Source organism: Dendrobates tinctorius, unplaced genomic scaffold (assembly GCF_039654945.1).
Source record: "Dendrobates tinctorius isolate UK_male_01 unplaced genomic scaffold, ASM3965494v1 ptg000029l, whole genome shotgun sequence".
Classification (NCBI taxonomy): Eukaryota; Metazoa; Chordata; class Amphibia; order Anura; family Dendrobatidae; genus Dendrobates; species Dendrobates tinctorius.
In genome coordinates this window covers 4,046,247-4,065,770 of record NW_027361697.1, presented here as the reverse complement: position 1 = coordinate 4,065,770, position 19,524 = coordinate 4,046,247, and the positions used below count along the sequence as shown (strand labels likewise).

General features: G+C 44.7%; 1 protein-coding gene and 1 long non-coding RNA gene across 10 annotated transcripts in view; one reads left to right on the top strand and one right to left on the bottom strand.

Moving 5' to 3' along the window:
- The window catches only part of RALGPS2 (Ral GEF with PH domain and SH3 binding motif 2), a 177,026-nt gene extending 163,023 nt beyond the window's left edge, over positions 1 to 14,003 (bottom strand). For 3 of the 9 annotated variants that reach the window (XM_073571313.1, XM_073571312.1, XM_073571315.1), the window contains exon 1: positions 13,770 to 14,002. The gene's annotated coding sequence lies outside the window, so the exon portion shown is untranslated. Of the gene's footprint in view, positions 1 to 13,769 lie in introns of all 9 variants that reach the window. The other 6 variants (XM_073571314.1, XM_073571317.1, XM_073571318.1 and 3 more) reach the window with 3 other exon arrangements.
- The window catches only part of LOC141085761 (uncharacterized), a 69,689-nt gene that overhangs the window by 4,284 nt on the left and 45,881 nt on the right, over positions 1 to 19,524 (top strand). The gene's annotated exons all lie outside the window — the stretch shown is intronic.

Here is a 19,524-nt window from a genome sequence, read left to right as displayed (position 1 = left end):
CCCCAAGGCCCTCCTCCGGTCTCTGGTCCCACGGGCCCCTCTGCCTGCCCCCTGTGTGTGTGGTCCCCAGGGCCCTCCTCCGGTCTCTGGTCCCACGGGCCCCTCAACCTGCCCCGTGTGTGTGGTCCCCAGGGCCCTCCTCCGGTCTGTGGTCCCACGGGCCCCTCTGCCTGCCCCCTGTGTCTTTGGTCCCCAGGGCCCTCCTCCGGTCTCTGGTCCCACGGGCCCCTCTGCCTGCCCCCTGTGTGTGGTCCCCAGGGCCCTCCTCCGGTCTCTGGTCCCACGGGCACCTCAACCTGCCCCCTGTGTGTGGTACCCAGGGCCCGCCTTTGGTCTCTGGTCCCACGGGCCCCTCTGCCTGATCCCTGTGTGTGGTCCCCAGGGCCTTCCTCCGGTCTCTGGTCCCACGGGCCTCTCTGCCTTATCCCTGTGTGTGGTCCCCAGGGCCCTCCTCCGGTCTCTGGTCCCACAGGCCCCTCTGCCTGATCCCTGTGTGTGGTCCCCAGGGCCCTCCTCCGGTCTCTGGTCCCACGGGTCCCTCCGCCTGTCCCCTGTATGTGGTCCCCAGGGCCCTCCTCCGGTCTCTGGTCCCACGGGCCCCTCTGCCTGTCCCGTGTGTGTGGTCCCCAGGGCCCTCCTCCGGTCTCTCGTCCCACGGGCCCCTCAACCTGCCCCCTGTGTGTGTGGTCTCCAGGGCCCTCCTCCGGTCTCTGGTCCACCGGGCCGGAGAACCACAGACAGGGAGGGGAAGACCTAGTGCACAGTCTGGCCCCCGTACGTCGAAATCTAACTGGCAGAAAACTTCAAATGGTGATTAAAGATGAACGACAACGCAGATTTCTTCACCAAAGGTATCAATGTGATGAAAATTACAGCCATGCCTGCACTTTACATTACAAGATCGTGCTGACAGGTTCTCTCTAACAAATCTGCGTAAAATACCCAAAGCGCAAGTTCACAGCACTGCAGATTCATCCCTACACCAAGGAAAAATAAAAGACCTATCCTTACCAAGATCCATGAGTGTTTAGGGGGCAAATATTTCACCATCTCAAAATACACTTACATTTAAGAAGGAACAACATATCACCACCAAATTTTTATCTAATCAGCATGGACACTTTAAATGAAGTTTTTTTTCCCTAATGACATTGCAACATGTGCACATGACCGCTGCAGCCAATCATTGAGATCAGCATGTATGAAACCGCTGAAGTCCGGGTAGTCACATACTCACTTATAGGGCATCATCACTTTAGGTTTACGAGATTGGGGTGATCAAAGATGTGAGGAAATTACTAGGCTTTAATGTTTGTTTTTTTTCTTAATTTTAGCACACTTATACTAATTTTTTTGATTCATATTTTAAACGAAACTCAACTATAGTAAAGTGGAGCTACCGGGACCTGGTACTGGTCGAGAAACCGGGACAACAATGACACTTTGCTAATAGGAGTCAGAAATATACCGTAATTTGGGATGTAAAGTGCTGCGGGATATGTCGGCGCTATAGAAATAAAATTAGTATTATTATTATTAACCCCTTTAAATAGACAACCTGATTAGAAGAGCAAAGAAAACTATGGACAAGTAGTTTGTTGACTGTTTCTCATAGCAACTGGAAGATCCGTATCGGTCATCAGGAACTTAACATGGTCTTAGAAAAGTTTCATAACTTCCCATATAAACTTTGTGCTGGTTATCAGTGAATGAGGGCAGACTTTCATAACTTCCCTTCAGGGCAGCAGCTGAAACACAGCCAGCAGAAGACGTAAAGCAAATCTGTCGATAAGATTTCACATTACAAGTAGACACGCAGGCGGAGTTCACATGCAACGAGTTTGATAAAATGGTTGATGCAGCAAAAAATTTTTCGTCTATTACATTGCTGTATAACACGATGAGAGGGGTGCTCTTAGATGGTCATCCAGATACCTTCTATAAAAAATGGGAATCGCAGCTGGAGGACAGGGCTATTGGAGACAAAATAAGGAAGGGGTGGACTAAAGCTCGACAGTCCCTTATTAATGAGAGTTGGAGAGAAACTCAATTCAAAATAATACATAGGGCAATATACGCCTTCCAGTTTCCAAGGAGTTCTGATAAGCCAGATAGAATCACGCAGTGTCCCAAGTGTAATGTCCCATTTACTGACTTACTCCATGGCCTACTGACTTGCAAGCACGTGGCGGATATGTGGGGTGCGGTTAGAAAATATATAAAGAACATATGGGATTGGGGTGATGAAATCCCGAGAGATTTGATCTTATTTCATTATTGGGAGAAGTCCCCCGTTGCTCATGAAGGGGGGGGGGGAGGACCCCCGGATGTCGTCCATATAATCATAATGCTCATGAAAAAAATATTACTAACAAATTGGCTGCAAAAAGACATGCCCACCATAAAAGAACTCTCGGGTCGCCTGAAACATGTAATGCTAATGGAAAGGTTGGAAGCAGAAAAGAGGAAGTCTTGCGAAACATCTAGATTTTTTACAAAGTGGAGGCATTATATTGTGGAACATTGTAACAAGGAGGAAATTCAACGCATAGTTATTCCTTTCAGGGACACAACATGGTACCACAAGGAATCTTTGGGGGGAACACTGGGAAGATTAAAACTGAACTGAGGCAAATGATTTCTGTGAGCCAATGAAAGTCAATTATGGAGAGTCATAGAGCCTGTGAGTGGGTAGGCTCTCCACAAAGCAAGGGAGGAAAAGGTTATAGGGTGTTGGGGGGGGGGGGGGGAGAGATTGTTGGGGAGGGAAGAGGGTAGCAGAGTTAAAGCTGTTCTTTAAATATGTAATCTTAAGGAAGAAGTGGACGCCATCGACTTTTGGACAGATTGTTACTAGAGATACATGCTCTTGATTAGAGCCGTGATGTTGCGTCTCTCTGGAGAATGCAAATTTGTAACATGATATGTATTTGTATGGCTTTTTCTTTCTGTACTTTCTTTTGTTGTTAACAAAGAAAATTTCTAATAAAAATAGAGTTTAAAAAAAAAAGATTTCACATTACAAATGGAACCCGCTAGTAACTGGAACTCTTAGACCAGAAGAGGCCAATGTATTTACTTTGGAACTCTCAGAACGGCCGTATAATCAGTTTCCGGCTTGGTAATAGAATTGGTATTTTAGGAGCTTGGCTGAAGTTGTATACTCATCTTAATGAGGATTATACAGCCCACTCTCACTTGAATTTTCAAAGTAAGTACACCAGCACCATCAGGTACAACAGAACACTTAAATGTATGTAGTTAGGATTGTAAAACCAGGTGATTTTTTTTTTATTTTTGACCCCCCCCCCCCTCCCAGCAGTGCAGTCCTTGAGGACGGTTTCACATAACCATATTACGGGCGCAGGAAAGATGGCACACCATGGAACTATGAGGTCAGTCGAGATCAAACTTGCGATCGAGTCAGGACGCTTGGATCTGTGTGTCGTGGGACAGATACGTAGCAGGTTTTATGCCACAGATGAACGCTCAAAATAAATGTTCCGCAAAACTGCCATAGATAAATCTTAATATGTCCTGACAACAGTCAGTCGACATCCAGCGCATGATTCACACAAGTGGTAGAGAGATCCGTCATGGGAACGGCAGCTGCCAAAAACCAGCCCCGGCCTTGGGACAGCCACTTATCTTTCAACTTTTCCCGACTTCTATAAACAAAGCCGGGCAGCTTCAGAGTCGACCACACGTCCTGAGGATCTGGGAAACTTACAGCCAGCACTTGTCCTGGCGGGCAGCCACCAAACTACTGAAGAATCGCTCCCGACATATTGTGTTCTATTGGAAGTCAACTACTCAGAAGTGTCAAAGCGACACTGCACCCCAAGAAGAGGGGGTCACCCACCTCAGAGGGGGGCATCTACCCTCATACATCCATTTCGGAGGTGTAGGAGCTTTGTAATCACGTCTGCTGCCTCAACGTTGGGAGACGCAAACCTAATCCTTTACACCCCTCAATTGCACACCATTGATGCCCCCCTCAACAGCACTGCCGGGTGCCAATGTTTAGTCATACCAGCCAGGGACTTAAAATAAATAAAAAAACATCTCTTCAGGTCTTCACTAGGCCTTACCGGACGCAAGACCCAACATTCAGAATAAAAAATAAATTAAAAAAAAAAAAATTCATCCTAAATGCACTAGTTAAAAAAAAAAAAAAAAAACAACAATTATAATTTAATGTTTCTGCTACCATGAAACCCCACTACATAATCGTGCAAAATATAGGGATGGAGAGTAACAAATGATAAAAAAAAAAAAAAAAAAGACCCAAAATTAAAAAGTAGGGCGTCTACCAAAGGTTGTACATATAATAGCAAAAAAAGAAAAAAAAAGAATCATCGTTGACAATGTGGCACATCGGGATGAATCCAACATCACGTCTTTGTACTCTGCCTTCCAGGGTTGGTACGAGCCGGTCCCCAGGGGATTATTACATTGGGAAGAAAAAGGAACACAGGGCAGGGATAAGTTATTCTATCCCTTCATCAAGTCAAAAATTTAAAGTAGTTTCTAAAATAAGTTCTGCTTCCCTTCCCGGGTGTATGCTGTAAGAGTCTGTATGTTCTCCCCGTGTTTGCGTGGGTTTCCTCCCACACTACATAGACATACTGATAGGTAATCTAGATTATGAGTCCCAATGGGGACAGTGATGGCAATATCTGAAGCGCTGAGAATAATAAAGTAACTTTTCAATAATGTTCTGCCATCCCTAGTGTGCGCTATACCAGCACGGCTCGCGGCTTCCAGCATCAGGAGTTTAGTGACTACCGGATGACAAGATTACGGGCAAGCTCCATCCGCCCCGAAGGCTGCGGTTAATCTTCAGTAGTCCTCCCAGCCTCCAGCGTCTCTTCTAGATGCGGCACCCTGAGACTCGGAAATGAGAGGGTAAAACTAAAGACAGTAATGCCAGCTGTCATTACGTAACAGCCACTTATAAACATCTTACAGGTGATCACAATCAGAGCCCAAATATTTCACATTTCCACAAAGGGAGGTTTTATTGGAAAACATTCACACAAGGGGGTAAACGTCTCATTTAGAGGGTACACACGGCCATGAGTTAACCCATTAGTCTTTTTTAGGAATGTGCTCCTATATGTAATCCTAACAAGGAGACGGCAGAGAGCCCCTATAATGGCTGCGGACACTACATACGGACATTCTGCGCAGTGGCTTTCAGATGCCAGTTTCTCTCTCAGGTGTGTGCACAGCTTATAAATCAATGTGGTTAAAAGAACAAAAAGACTTTTCTACACGTCAGTGCTACATAAGTGAATGGGATTATCGGCTCCCACACACACTGATCAAGGCTGATGGAACTAGATGACCATCAAATGTGTATGGGGTAGTGACCCAAATATCTGCAGACAGGTGAGTATCGGGCAACTTAAAGGGACTACCCAGTGAAAACAAGTGATCGCCCGTCCATAAGATAGGTGGTAACATACTGATCGGTGGGGGTCCGACAGCTGGGATAATGGATTGGTAGAGGGAGGATAAAAATTACTCGACAGGGCATTGTTACCCCTATTACAATGGGGCAGCAGGGCACGTGCCTGGCCACCACTCCAATTCTCCATGGGGCTGCCAGAAAAAGCTGAACGCAACAGAATACGGAGTGGCGGTCAAGCAAAACCAATTTAACGATTAAAAAGCATCTTTCCTCTGCCGATTGGTACAGATCCATAATCATTTTCCTCCCCTGATCCCATTAAATACACAAATGGAAAGCTGACGTGTATGGTGGAGGTCAGGAGAGATTGCTATCTGCTGTGCCTGGTAATGCTAAGGTACGGAGCAGCGCCAGGTAGACAATAGAGAGGAGGCGATACTAGCCAGGTCCGGAGCCGATGGTACGGATGATGGGAGTGTGCTCATTAAAGGGTTTTTCCTCAAAGTTTTTCTACATTAAACATGCATTAATAATAATAATAATCAGTGCAGATTAGTATTACGCATTTCGATGCGGTCAAAAGTAGGAGAAAAAAAAAAATGCTTTCTTTACCCTAAATGTGAACATGGCCTCAAAGAAAAGTTCCAAACTACCAAAAATGTCTGGACTATTGTATGCCGGATTAAAAGCAATTTTTCTAACTGATGGTGTTAAAGAAAAAAAACAAAACTAAAACACAATGCTAAAGAGAAAATCCTAACAAACAAAAGGTCTAGAAATATCTAACATTTCTACAACCGGCAAGGTACAACCTGGTTGTTGAGCCTCACGTGATAAATTAAGGTTATATAGGGAAACGTATCTGAGCGCTGAGAATTCTGCACCGAGGCCGCGGCACAACGCTGCCAGGATTAAGATAATGCCGCCTAAGCCCACCGTCTCTTTACCAACATTAATCTAAGGGTCCCCGGTGACTTAAGACCATCTGTGCCCTTACTATCTGGTCAGGGTAAGCAGACACCAGACAGACATCTGTGAGGACAGAAGGCTTCCCTCCCCCCTACCGTAATATTCCTGACAAATGGTGACCTGTCAATGCGACTAAATGGAGAAAAACGCCCGGGAACAGGTGCTTCCCCCCCGAAAACCAGGTCCCCGGCGATTACCCGCTGCTGCTGAATAGATACGCCTGCATTTTATACAATGCACAGCAAGACGGAGATGACAATTCATTAATAGGCATAAGGGATGAAAAAAAAAAAAAAGCATAAGGACAAAGGAAATAAAGTGTCAACTTGGTGCAAGAAAAAAGGGTCCGGGCTCACCGAGATAAGAAAGAGCGCTGTCAACCGCGCACGGGACGAGACCACAGGACAGTCGGAAGTGGTTGGCGAGGAGCACGTACGACTTAAGCACTGGAAGATCAGCCGCCGTCAGATAATATATACTGTATTCCCCTTGTGGGTTGTGAGATCCACACTGGACAGATGCTGGATTATAAGAACTGGACTGTATGCGGTGATATAACAATGGGGCAAAGTGCTGAGAGCCGCAAGACCCAGGATGACCATAAAGTGCCATACATGCCCCCCAAACAGCAAGTCAGTGTGCGCCCAACACCTAGAATCAGTCACCTTGAGGCTTTTTCCATAGCAAAACACTCGATTCTATCCCCTTTAGGCCATATTCTTACATCTAGGCCGGCAGTAAAAAAAAAAAAAAAAGCTGCATACAAAAAGCAGGTCTTGCGGCATTTTTTGCTGCCTTTATCAGGAACGCTTGTCTCTTGTGTTCGCTGATAAAGTTTAGTGCCCCCCCTCAAAAAAAAAAAAAACACGATGCAACTTCCTGAGTTTTCTGCATCGATACCATAGACACCTGCATTTTTTGCACTTACTCGTTGCTTTTTTACTTTGCATGGTGGATGAGATTTCGAAAAATTTAGAAAAAAAATGTGAATTAAAAAAAAAAAAAATCCACCGTGTAAAAATCCTACGTGCAGATCTCTTACAGCACAGGATACTAGATCTGTTTTACAGATCACAAGCGTGATAGTCATCACACGGGTCATATGAAAAAAAAAAAAGAAAAAAAGAATGATGTGGGCTGCCATCCAAAAACTGTGCACACTACTGAACATACACGGGTGCGCCCCAGGAGCTCCCAAAATCTATGACCTCAGCCTTTTATATCGGTTCCAAAACGCACATGAAGAAAAAACAAAACACACATCAAAAATAAATATTAGACCATTAGCACCACGCAGTCAGGCTGGACAGCAAATCACAGAGCAAGACACAAAAAAGCCGCAAAGGGTCAAAAAACAAGAACACAACGGAGACAGGTTTGGGAATGTAAACTAATAAGGCTGGAAAGGTTTCTCTGAAACAAGTGCCCCGCTTCCAGTACACGGCCGCTACCAGTTGTCACTCCAGCACACAAGGGAGCTCATCCGCTTGTCTGTATATAGGATCTGTCTACCCCCTTATAAGCCACATGCATGGGACGATGCCACTATATAGGTATACTGCTTTTATCAACATCAGTGCGGGTCAGGCCTCTTTCACACATCAGTTTTTTGGCGTCAGTAGCAATCCGGTAGTTTTGGGAAAAAAAAAACGGATCCGTCGGAGATTCTAAAAAAAACTGATGCGACAGATCCGTTTTTTCGCCGGATCCGACTGCCCTACCTGGTAATATTGGAGCATGCTCAGTTTAAAAAACGGAATTCATCGGTGGATTCCGTCATTTGACGGACAGAGAGGGATCCTGCTCCCATAGGCTTCCATTATAGCCAACGACGGACGGTGCTGGATCCGTCGCTGTCCGACTTTTCGACAGAGACAAAAAAACGTTACTTTGTCCATCGTCTCCGCCCAACAGACACAAAATATCCCACGGATCTGTCGGATGACGGATGAGACTTGCGGCCATCCGTCGCTAATACAAGTCTGAGATAAAAACGGATCTAGCGGCATCAGTCGCTGGATCCTTTTTGTTCTAAAAATGACGGATTGCGACTGATGGAAAAACACTGATGTGAAGGGGGCCTTATATATGCCGTTGCTTAAAATTCATTGCTCTCGGTGGCAAATGACACATGCGCTGCCGAGAACAATGACAATCAATATGCACAGAACCGTCCGTTACCGATCACTCTGGAAGTGCAGCCGGCCATTAAATGACTGCCAAACACACAGAAGAGCAGCAGTCGCTTAGTGATAGCAGACCGTCCAATGTGCACGCGCCTATAGACGAGACAAGTGTGAAAATAAGCCGGGGTCACCTGATGGTCGATAAGTCGAGCACGCCTTTAAGGCTTGTTCACACGCTGCGTTTTTGGCCGCATTTTGTGATTTTCTCAGTGCCAGTAAAGTGAGATTCCAGAAATCTCATGCGACTATTTTTTCTCTTTGCAGATAACAACCTGCAAAGTGTTCGGTATAAATCTGCATTCAGCACGTCAATTCTTTCAATGTTTTTGCAAAGTTTTTTCACCCATTAAAATTAACGGGAAAAAAGACAAAAAAAAAAAAACTAACATTTTACGCAGCGCTTTTCCTGCCCACAATAATGTTTTTGCAGCAGAAAAATCCCCTGCACATTCTCAGCATGCTCACATCCCCCTTACACCATTTGTTAGGCGGCTTTCTTTGCTCCGCAAAGTTATGAGAATTTTAGGCCATGCCTGTCCTTTGCCCGCATTCTGGAAGGCTGCGCCTCTACAGCACATAGGTCTTATCCAAAACATGACATAAAGCCAGATTTTGGGCGCACGCAGCTTAGTAAGTCAGCCCGGCTTCACTGCGGGTTCATTAATAAACACACCCGACACAAGAGCCACTCAGGAAACCTTTAGCAAAGGTAAGGGTCCACAAAGGACTGGCACATTGCAGATCTGACATGGCAGAAAATCCACAATGAAACCCACACACAATACCGCGCTGGAAAAACACCACAAGTGATCAAATCCTGAACTTTCTATCATACAAAGCTTCTAGGTCACATCGTGCATAAAAGGACATTTCCATATCATGATATTGACAAATAACTCAAGAAAAACAAAAACGATAGATAATCTGCGGCTCCGATAGTCCTTGCTGTGGTCATGTCATCACTTCACAAAAAAGCAGAATGAAAAAAAAAAAATAAGTACAGGCTTTTTTATGGCATTATTTTGCACGTCCCCTGATGAAGCTTGGGTGAAACACAAGTTGGGGCCTCTTCACCACACTACACACAGGTGCACCACTTGATGCAAGCATAGTGTCAGATATTATATGGGGCTTTAACCTCATTGGAGTGTCCAGGGATATACCCTGCAAAAGGTTTAGCGTCTCTTTTCCTGCGATTTTCAATCATTTTTTACATATACATGTCTGTAAGTGGTAGTCTATTTTGGGCACAATGTCTTGATTGAATTTTGTTTTTTTTAAACTATATATATAAAAATGAGAGTATGTGTATCAAGCCCTGCCCCTCATTATGATGTCATAATAGGTTGCCATGGCGAAGATGATGTCATAATGGGTGTATGGGCATGGGATGGCGGATATGTATGATGGGTATATGGGCATGGGACTATGGGATGGAGGATATGTATGATGGGTATATGTGCACTCCACTATGGGATGGAGGATATGTATGATGGGTATATGGGCACGGGACTATGGGATGGCAGATATGTATGATGGGTATATGGGCACAGGACTATGGGATGGCGGATATGTATGATGGGTATATGGGCACGGGACTATGGGATGGTGGATATGTATGATGGGTATATGGGCACGGGACTATGGAATGGTGGATATGTATGATGGGTATATGGGCACGGGACTATGGAATGGAGGATGTGTGATGGCTATATGGGCATGGGACTATGGGATGGAGGATATGTATGATGGGTATATGGGCACGGGACTATGGGATGGCGGATATGTATGATGGGTATATGGGCATGGGACTATGGTATGGAGGATATGTATGATGGGTATATGGGCACGGGACTATGGGATGGAGGATGTGTGATGGGTATATGGGCACGGGACTATGGGATGGCGGATATGTATGATGGGTATATGGGCACTGGACGATGGGATGGAGGATGTATGATGGGTATATGGGCACGGGACTATGGAATGGAGGATGTGTGATGGGTTTATGGGCACGGGACTATGGGATGGAGGATGTGTGATGGGTATATGGGCACGGGACTATGGGATGGAGGATGTGCGATGTGTATATGGGCACAGGACTATGGGATGGAGGATATGTATGATGGGTATATGGGCATGGGACGATGGGATGGAGGATATGTATGATGGGTATATGGGCATGGGACTATGGGATGGAGGATGTGTGATGGGTATATGGGCACGGGACTATGGGATGGAGGATGTGTGATGGGTATATGGGCACGGGACTATGGGATGGAGGATGTGTGATGGGTATATGGGCACGGGACTATGGGATGGAGGATGTGTGATGGGTATATGGGCACGGGACTATGGGATGGCGGATATGTATGACGGGTATATGGGTACAGGACTATGGGATGGAGGATGTGTGATGGGTATATGGGCACGGGACTATGGGATGGAGGATGTGTGATGGGTATATGGGCACGGGACTATGGGATGGAGGATGTGTGATGGGTATATGGGCACGGGACTATGGAATGGAGAATGTGTGATGGGTTTATGGGCACGGGACTATGGGATGGAGGATATGTGATGGGTATATGGGCACGGGACTATGGGATGGCGGATATGTATGATTGGTATATGGGCACTGGACGATGGGATGGAGGATAATCATTATAATTTGTTATAACTAAACCACAGTTAGTTACTAAGCCCAGGCAGCGCCGGGCTCTTCAGCTAGTACTTCAATAAAAATATACGTTGTATTCTTAAGACTTTCTTAGACCTTTCTGTTTGTTGTTCTTTTTGCAGCTGACAGATTTCTATTTTGAAGTCTGAATTAGTTTTTCAATATTTTTTTCAACATAGTTCATTTCCTATTTAAACCTCTTATTCTGCAAAAATTCCTACATTCTCTACTGTATCTGACAGCCTTTTTTCTCCATTAGAAGAAATGGTCAGATCGTTTGGAACAATACATAACTTCTTGCCTATAAAACAGAAGCATCGATAAATGACGGATTAAAGGGAAAAATAGGTCAACTTTTAACACTGTTCCAAAATGGATCCCTTCCCCCTAAAACTACAGTTTGCCATCATATGTTAGTGAATGTCAATGACCATCACAGGGGCAGTGGATTCTCTGGACTTCTTGGCCCTAAGCACTAGTCAGCCTCTCCCCGAAATTTATGATAACAGAAAGATAGATTAGAATTCAACTGCACAGCAAATGTGCACAGGACGGTCGATGTGTGTCCCTTTAAATACAATAGAGGACTGTGGGAGCTGTAGTACACGATCCACTGTATACAGGCAGGCCTCCAGCTGTCTTCGGTTGTGCTGAAGGGTCCTGCTGTGTGGGAAGAGCTGCTGCCCCCACAACTCTTCACACTGTGTATAGTTGCTAGTGATGCATGGCTGACAACTACACAAACAGTAACCCATAAAACAACTGATCCACTGCTGACACTCAGTCTAGTTTAGGTTGCCCCAGGTGTATGGATGGTGAGGGGTGTACATATATATTCCATAAAGCCCATGTAATCAATGCATTGAAGACAACAGAGATCAAAATGAACTAATATTTACAAATACCGTTTATCAACTTTAAGATACTTGCAGCCTAGTTTGCACCTTTGCTGCACTTTCCCATGGGCTTCAGCCCCTCATACAGCAGAGTGGTATTAACCACGTTGGGGGTCCACCATATACATGACATACCGCCAAGCGGTGCACCAGCATTAACAAATAGGTAGGGGGTTATTTTTTCTGCTTTAGCTAATGGTCAAATTTGGAAGATTTTTCTTTTTTTCCCCCCCAAAGACAAAAAAAACTGTAGGAAAAAAAATTTGCACTGTGTGCACTACAGAGGCGTCCGCTCCTAGAAATCAATAGGAGGAGTATTCAGGGTATGGGAGCGGATTCCACTGCAAAACGCACATGAAAATTCGCTTTAAAAATCCCCATTAAAAAAAAATAAAATAGTGTGAACGTACAGATCTCACTCTCTGGGATCAAGAACCAAACTCCACAGAGGTCAGTGTCAGGACCAGAAACCCAGAGAGCCTTTACCAGATCCGGAATATTTAGAACTTGTATCACCGACGACAAAGTGACGCCGAGAAGTCACAAAGTAAAGACGGGGGGACGGGACCCCCGAACTGATCAATGATTCAGTCTTGTCTCCAAAGAAATACTGATAGGGAATTTAGATTGTGAGCCCCATGAGGGACAGTGATGAAAATATGTGCAAAACTGTAAAGCGCTGCGGAATATGTTCGCGCTATATAAAAATAAAGATTTTATTTTATGATTACACCAGAAGAGGGTGGGGGTCCGGGGGAGCCAGGAGACGCTCTGCTCAGGGGGACACTACTTTTTTTTAATTGTGAAAAGTGCCGGCTACGGCCAGAAAACTGCAGTGGGAATCATGTGCACCTGTTGAGGGGTTTGTTTTTTGGGGGCTGATAAGCCAATTTGTTCTCAATGTGGAAAACTGCAGTTAAAAAAAAAAAAAAAATCAAAGAATTTACAATAAAATAAGTTAAAAAAAGAAAAAGAAATCCCATTCATTTTTATGTTACTGTAAGAGAAAATTTAAAGACATTAAAAAAAAACAAAACCCTGAGAACAAGCCCTTTAGGAGAAGCTCCCTGACACTTCTCTGCAGCTATATTCTGCACAAGTGGCCGCTCCACAGCACTGATCTCCAGCTCAGGACTTTCCATTTGTTGCAAAATTATAACTCCCAGCATCCCATTACAACTCTCCTGCAGTTCAGAGATAACCCCCAGCATGTCCAAGGCAGATTTCCTTCTGTCCCAACACTACAACTCCCAGCATGTCCAAGGCAGATTTCCTTCTGTGCCAACACTACAACTCCCAGCATGTCATTACAGCTTTCCGTCTGTGCCAACACTACAACTCCCAGCATGCCCGGACAGCTTGCCTCCCTTGGAGCCTGCAGGTATCCTTATCAGCCCTGCTGGGAGTTGTAGTTCCGCCTCTGCCACAGTCCTATCCGCACACACAGCTCCCAGGGCAGGAGTCAGAGCGGCCTGCTGAGACTTGTAGTTCCCCAGCAGACAGGCAGTGTCCGGCTGAACCCCGGCCCTCAGTGTCACACTGTAACCTCGGATCCATGTCCCCGTCAGCAGCGGCGGGAGCGGCTCCGGGTATCACCCCTTTCCCAGCGGCCCCCCGGCTACCTGCACAGGTCCGCTCCGGCCTCCCCTCCCGGTGTGGGCGCCGCTCTCCGGAGCTCCGGGCCGTTGTTCTCCGTCCGTTTCTCTTCTCTCTCATTCAGACGCCGGCAGAGCGCCGTGCGCGCCCCCGCCTCTGCAGCCTTGTGTTACCGAGGCGGAGAAGAGGGCGTGGCTGAGCGCAGAGGGGGCGGGGAGAGGGCGGTGACACGTAACGTGCGCGCCCCCGACTAACACTGAACCACGGCTGTAGGGAGGAGTGAGGGGACGGGAAAGCTTTGTACGGAGGCCGATACACCACCCAATAATTGGGCGGGGTTATGATAGACTCGCCTTAGTGGGCGGGGTTACGAGTTGTAATGGGGCGTGGACTCAGTTTAAAAACACAGAGCGGCGCACGCGGGCCAGAAAACACTTTTAACTCTTTACGTTCCAATGGGAAAGGAAACAGTCGCACAGCTGCGCCCCGGCTGCTGCTAGTGTGCACAGGGCTGTAAGGAGTCTGGTGACCGATCAGAATGATGTGTAATAATCCATTCTAGCAGGCTGGGTGTCGTGGGAGAACATCTCACAACTAACTCCTTTTTTAAAAAGATGTTTTCCCTTTTTCTTTCCATTTTATAACCACTTTGCTCTTCATATTTCTGTATTTTTAGCATTTTTTTTTATCCAGAAGAGATTTTGAAAAACATCCAATAGGGAAAACAAAAGAAAGAAACTGTCCCAAGTGTATCATGTCCTCCTGGTAGATCACTACATATTGTGAATCGCAGATCTTACATTTAGCCTGGGTGTTTTTCATATTAAATGGATTTTGTTCCCTTTGGCACTGAAGAGGTTACCAACCCTTTCTATGCAGGTTATAAACTTACAGCTGTTCCTAACCTGGTCATTTCCTCTCCCTATAAAATCTGGCCAAACCTTCTCATCCTTGCCAGTGAAAGTTTTACTTCCTAGCTCCTTGGAGTCGCTGTGCTGAGTTGGAGATCGCTGTTGCTGCTGTAGATTGCTTCTTGCTGATTTTCGGTGTATGCTTTCCTCATTATCCTATTCCCATTTGGTTGGTACATTCCCACTCTTCCCTTTATACCTCTCTAACTTTGGTGTTTGTTGCTTTCTGTTGTTCCTGTCTGTCTTACATGTTTATAAGATAGCATTTCTGACCCAGACCTCCTGGGGGAGGGGACAGCTTAGGGAATAACAGGAGAACAGTAAGGCTGGTGGCCCAAACCTCCTCATCTTTAGAGGGAGCAGGGGTAGTCAGGGTCCCGGTCCTTGGGATGGTTCAGGGCCCCTTTACCTTATCATGAACAGTCACCGCATGGCAAAAATGTCGCCAAACTGCGCACTGACCAATCACAGGGTTACAAGAAACACGCCAGCAGGGAAAGAGAAACTCCCCAAAAGCTGAGAGCAAACAACGTTCACAATCAGTATTTCGTCAGTATTTTACCTCAGTATTTGTAAGCTAAAACAGCTAAAACCAGGATTGGGACAATCAGAGGAAATGCACAGTAGAGACACATCACCACTTCTGTATTTTTCACCCACGATGAGATTTTGGAGAGTTTTTATGCTGCATATTTATGTTAAAACGCAAGTAACCTATTGTACGGCTAATAGGTGCAGAAAATCTGCATCATCCAAAACTAATCATGTGAACGTGACCTAAAAGTTTTCACCTATTCCCTTTGAGAATGGGGCTGTGAAATGCGCGAGTGAGACACTTCCCTAGTCATTCTCTTTGATAGGTGATACAGTCCCATGTAAACGTCTGGACATTCCCGGTCAAAATTACTGTTACTGTGAACAGTTAGGAAAGTTGAAGATGAAATCATAGATCATAGAATCATAGAATGGTAGAGTTGGAAGGGACCTCCTGGGCCATCTGGTCCAACCCCCTGCTCAAAGCAGGATTCGCTAAATCATCCCAGTTAGATGTCTGTCCAGCCTCTGTTTGAAGACTTCCATTGAAGGAGAACTCACCACCTCTCGTGGCAGCCTGTTCCACTCATTGATCACTCTAACTGTCAAAAAGTTTTTTCTAATATCTAATCTGTGTCTCCTCCCATTCAGCTTCATCCCATTGCTTCTAGTCTTTCCTTGTGCAAATGAGAATAAAGTTGATCCTTCTACAATGTGACAGCCCTTTAGATATTTGTAGACAGTTATTAAGTCTCCTCTCAGTCTTCTCTTTTGCAAACTAAACATTCCCAAATCCTGCAACCTTTCCTCATAAGACAGGGTTTGCAGACCGGTCACCATTCTGGTCGCTCTTTTCTGAACTTGCTCCAGTTTGTTGATGTCTTTTTTAAAATGTGGTGCCCAAAATTGGACACAATATTCCAGATGAGGTCTGACCAAAGAGGAGTAGAGGGAAATAATGACTTCACGTGATCTAGACTGTATGCTTCTGTTAATACATCCTAGAATTGCATTTGCCTTTTTTGCTGCTGCATCACACTGTTGACTCATATTCAGTCTGTGATCTATTAGTATACCCAAGTCTTTTTCACATGTGCTGTCACTTAGCCCTATTCCTCCCATTCTATATATGCTTTTTTCATTTTTATTGCCCAGATGTAGTACTTTGCATTTCTCCCTGTTAAAAACCATTCTGTTAGTTGCTGCCCACTTCTCCAGTTTATTTAAATCTTTATGAATCCTCTCTCTCTCTTCTCTAGTATTAGCTATCCCTCCTAGCTTTGTGTCATCAGCAAATTTAATCAGTTTACCCTCAATTCCTTCATCTAAATCGTTGATAAAGATGTTGAACAATACAGGGCCCAGGACAGAGCCCTGTGGTACCCCACTTGAGACATTCTTCCAACTGGATGTGCAGCCATTTACGACCACTCTTTGGGTCCGATCACTAAGCCAGTTATGAATCCACCTAACAGTTGCCTTGTCCATTCCATACTTAGTCATTTTTTCAATAAGGATTGTATGAGAGACTTTGTCAAATGCTTTGCTGAAGTCAAGATATACTATATCTACAGCATTTCCTTGATCCACCCAATCAGTAATACCGTCATAGAAGGAAATTAAATTAGTCTGACATGACTTATTAGTTACAAACCCATGCTGACTCTGTTTAATCACTTCATTCTTATCCAGGTATTGACATACATGTTGTTTAATAATTTGTTCAAAGATCTTTCCTGGTATAGAAGTCAGACTCACCGGCCTATAGTCGCCTGGGCCCACCTTCTTCCCCTTTTTGAAGATAGGAACAACATTTGCTCTTCTCCAGTCTCCTGGCACTTCTCCTGTTCTCCAAGAATTTTCAAAGATTATGGAGAGGGGTTCAAAAATTTCTTCTGCTATCTCCTTCAGTACTCTGGGGTGTAATTCATCTGGACCTGGAGACTTGAATTCATTTAGGTTAGCTAAGTGTTTCCTCACTATCTTTCTGTTTATAGATATCCTGGATTCTTCTATTCCCTTAATAGGAGACAGTGAATAACAGTTGATGTTACATTTCCTTTCTGAGAGAAAACAGATGCAAAATAGGAATTTAAAAGTTCAGCCTTCTCAACATCCTGTCTTACCATTTCATCATTTTCATCCTGTAAAAATCCTATAGCATCTTTGACTTTTCTTTTACTTTTGACATATCCCCAAAATCCTTTATTATTGCTTTTGACATCTCTTGCAAGCCTCAATTCATTTTCAGCTTTAGCTAATCTGATTTGTACCCTGCAGGTTCTGCAGACAGCATTATATTCTTCTTTAGATATGCCTCCCTCTTTCCATTTTATAAACATTTTTTTCTTCCTTTTTAGCATGTGCTTAAGTTCTGTGTTCATCCATCCTGGTTTCCTTAAATGCTTCCTATTCTTCCCTCTTTTCGGAATTGTTAACAACTGTGCTTTGAGAATTTCATTTTTCAAGATTTCCCATCCTTCCTGGACATTTTTGTCTTTAAGGATATCCAGCCATTGGATCCCTCCAATTCTCTTTCTGAATCCCTTAAAATCTGCCTTTCTGAAATCTAACCTTGACGTCTGAGTCTTCACAGGTCTTCCGCCTCTAGTTATCCAAAATTCTAAAATAGCATGGTCGCTACCTCCTAGGGTCCCAGCCACTTTTACCTCCTCAACCATTTCCTCCCTGTTTATAAGGATTAGATCCAAGGTAGCAGTTCCCCTTGTTTTCTCCTTTACCTTTTGGAAGATAAAGTTGTCAGCAAGAGAGGATAAGAATTTCCTTGACCTGTTAGTTTTGCCTGAGAGAGATTCCCAACAAATGTCTGGATAGTTGAAATCTCCCATGACAACTATGTCATATTTTTTGGAGAACTTGGCCATTTGATGCATAAAGAGTTCATCCATATCTTCAGCTTGCACAGGCGGCCTGTAGTAAATGCCTACAATGGTGTCCTTTCCATTGTTCTGTCCTTGTATTCTTACCCAAACAGTTTCCACAGAACTCCCAGTCTCTGAAGCTTCAATCTCTGTGCAGATATACGCGTTTCGAACATACAATGCGACACCCCCTCCTCGTTTATCAAGTCTGTTTCTTGCAAATAAGTTGTATCCTTCTAGTCTTGTATTCCAATCATGTGTATTGTCCCACCAAGTTTCAGTGATTCCAATGACATCATATTTCTTTTCCTGTGTTAGTAGTTCCAATTCTCCTTGTTTGTTGCCCATGCTTTGTGCATTAGTATAGAAACATTTTAGTTTGTGATTGGTTTCTCTTTCTCCAATATTTTTATTAATTAGATTCTTTCGTCTTTGTTCTTCCTTTCCACTTCTAATAGCAGAGTTCTCAATAGCATTTGTCAGGTGTATGGCTTTTTCTGGTCTTTTGCTTCCCTTCCCATGTTGTTCTAGTTTAAAGCTCTCCTTACAAGTGTAGCAAGGCGACTTCCAAATACCTGCTTTCCAGTCTTCGTAAGGTGCACCCCATCTCTAGCAAGTAGTCCATCGTATAAGTAGTTCACTCCGTGATCCAGAAATCCAAATCGTTGCTGACGGCACCATCGACGTAGCCAGTTGTTCACCTGCAGAATCTTATTCCACCTCCTTGTTCCATGGCCATCCACTGGGAGGATGGAAGAGAAGACCACCTGCGCTCCCAGTTCTTTCACTTTCTTGCCTAAGTCTTCAAAGTCTCTGCAGATGGTTTCCAGGTCGTTTCTTGCGGTGTCATTTGTCCCCACATGTAGTAGCAGGAATGGGTAGTCATCTGTAGGTCTGAAGAGTCCTGATATCCTGTCAGACACATCTTTAATTTTTGCACCTGGAAGACAGCACATTTCTCTTGAAGTTATATCCGGTCTGCAGATAGCGGCCTCTGTTCCTCTCAACAGGGAATCCCCCATGACCACCACTCTCCGTTTCTTCTTCACAACATTTTTCTTTCTCCATCCAGGAGGACTCTGAAGGCGTACAAGGTTGCTGTTTGTAGGCAAAGTCTTATCCTGATGTATTTCTTCATCGTTTTCCTGCGTGAGAGCCTGGTACTGGTTCCTGAGCAGTATGGGTGCTGACTGCCTCCTGATCCTCCTGCTTCTCTGGGTCACATGTCTCCATTCCTCTGTTTCTTCAGGTGCACTTCGAATTTCTTCTCTTTCTGTATCATGAAGAGATAATTCTGCTCTGTCCAAGAACTCTTCACCTTCCTTAATGATCTTCAACGTAGCTAACCTCTCTTCGAGATTTTTCAACTTTTCCTCCAACAGGGTCACAAGCTTGCATTTGTGGCATGTGAAGTTTGGCTTTTCCACTGGTAAATCTGTGAACATGTAGCAAGA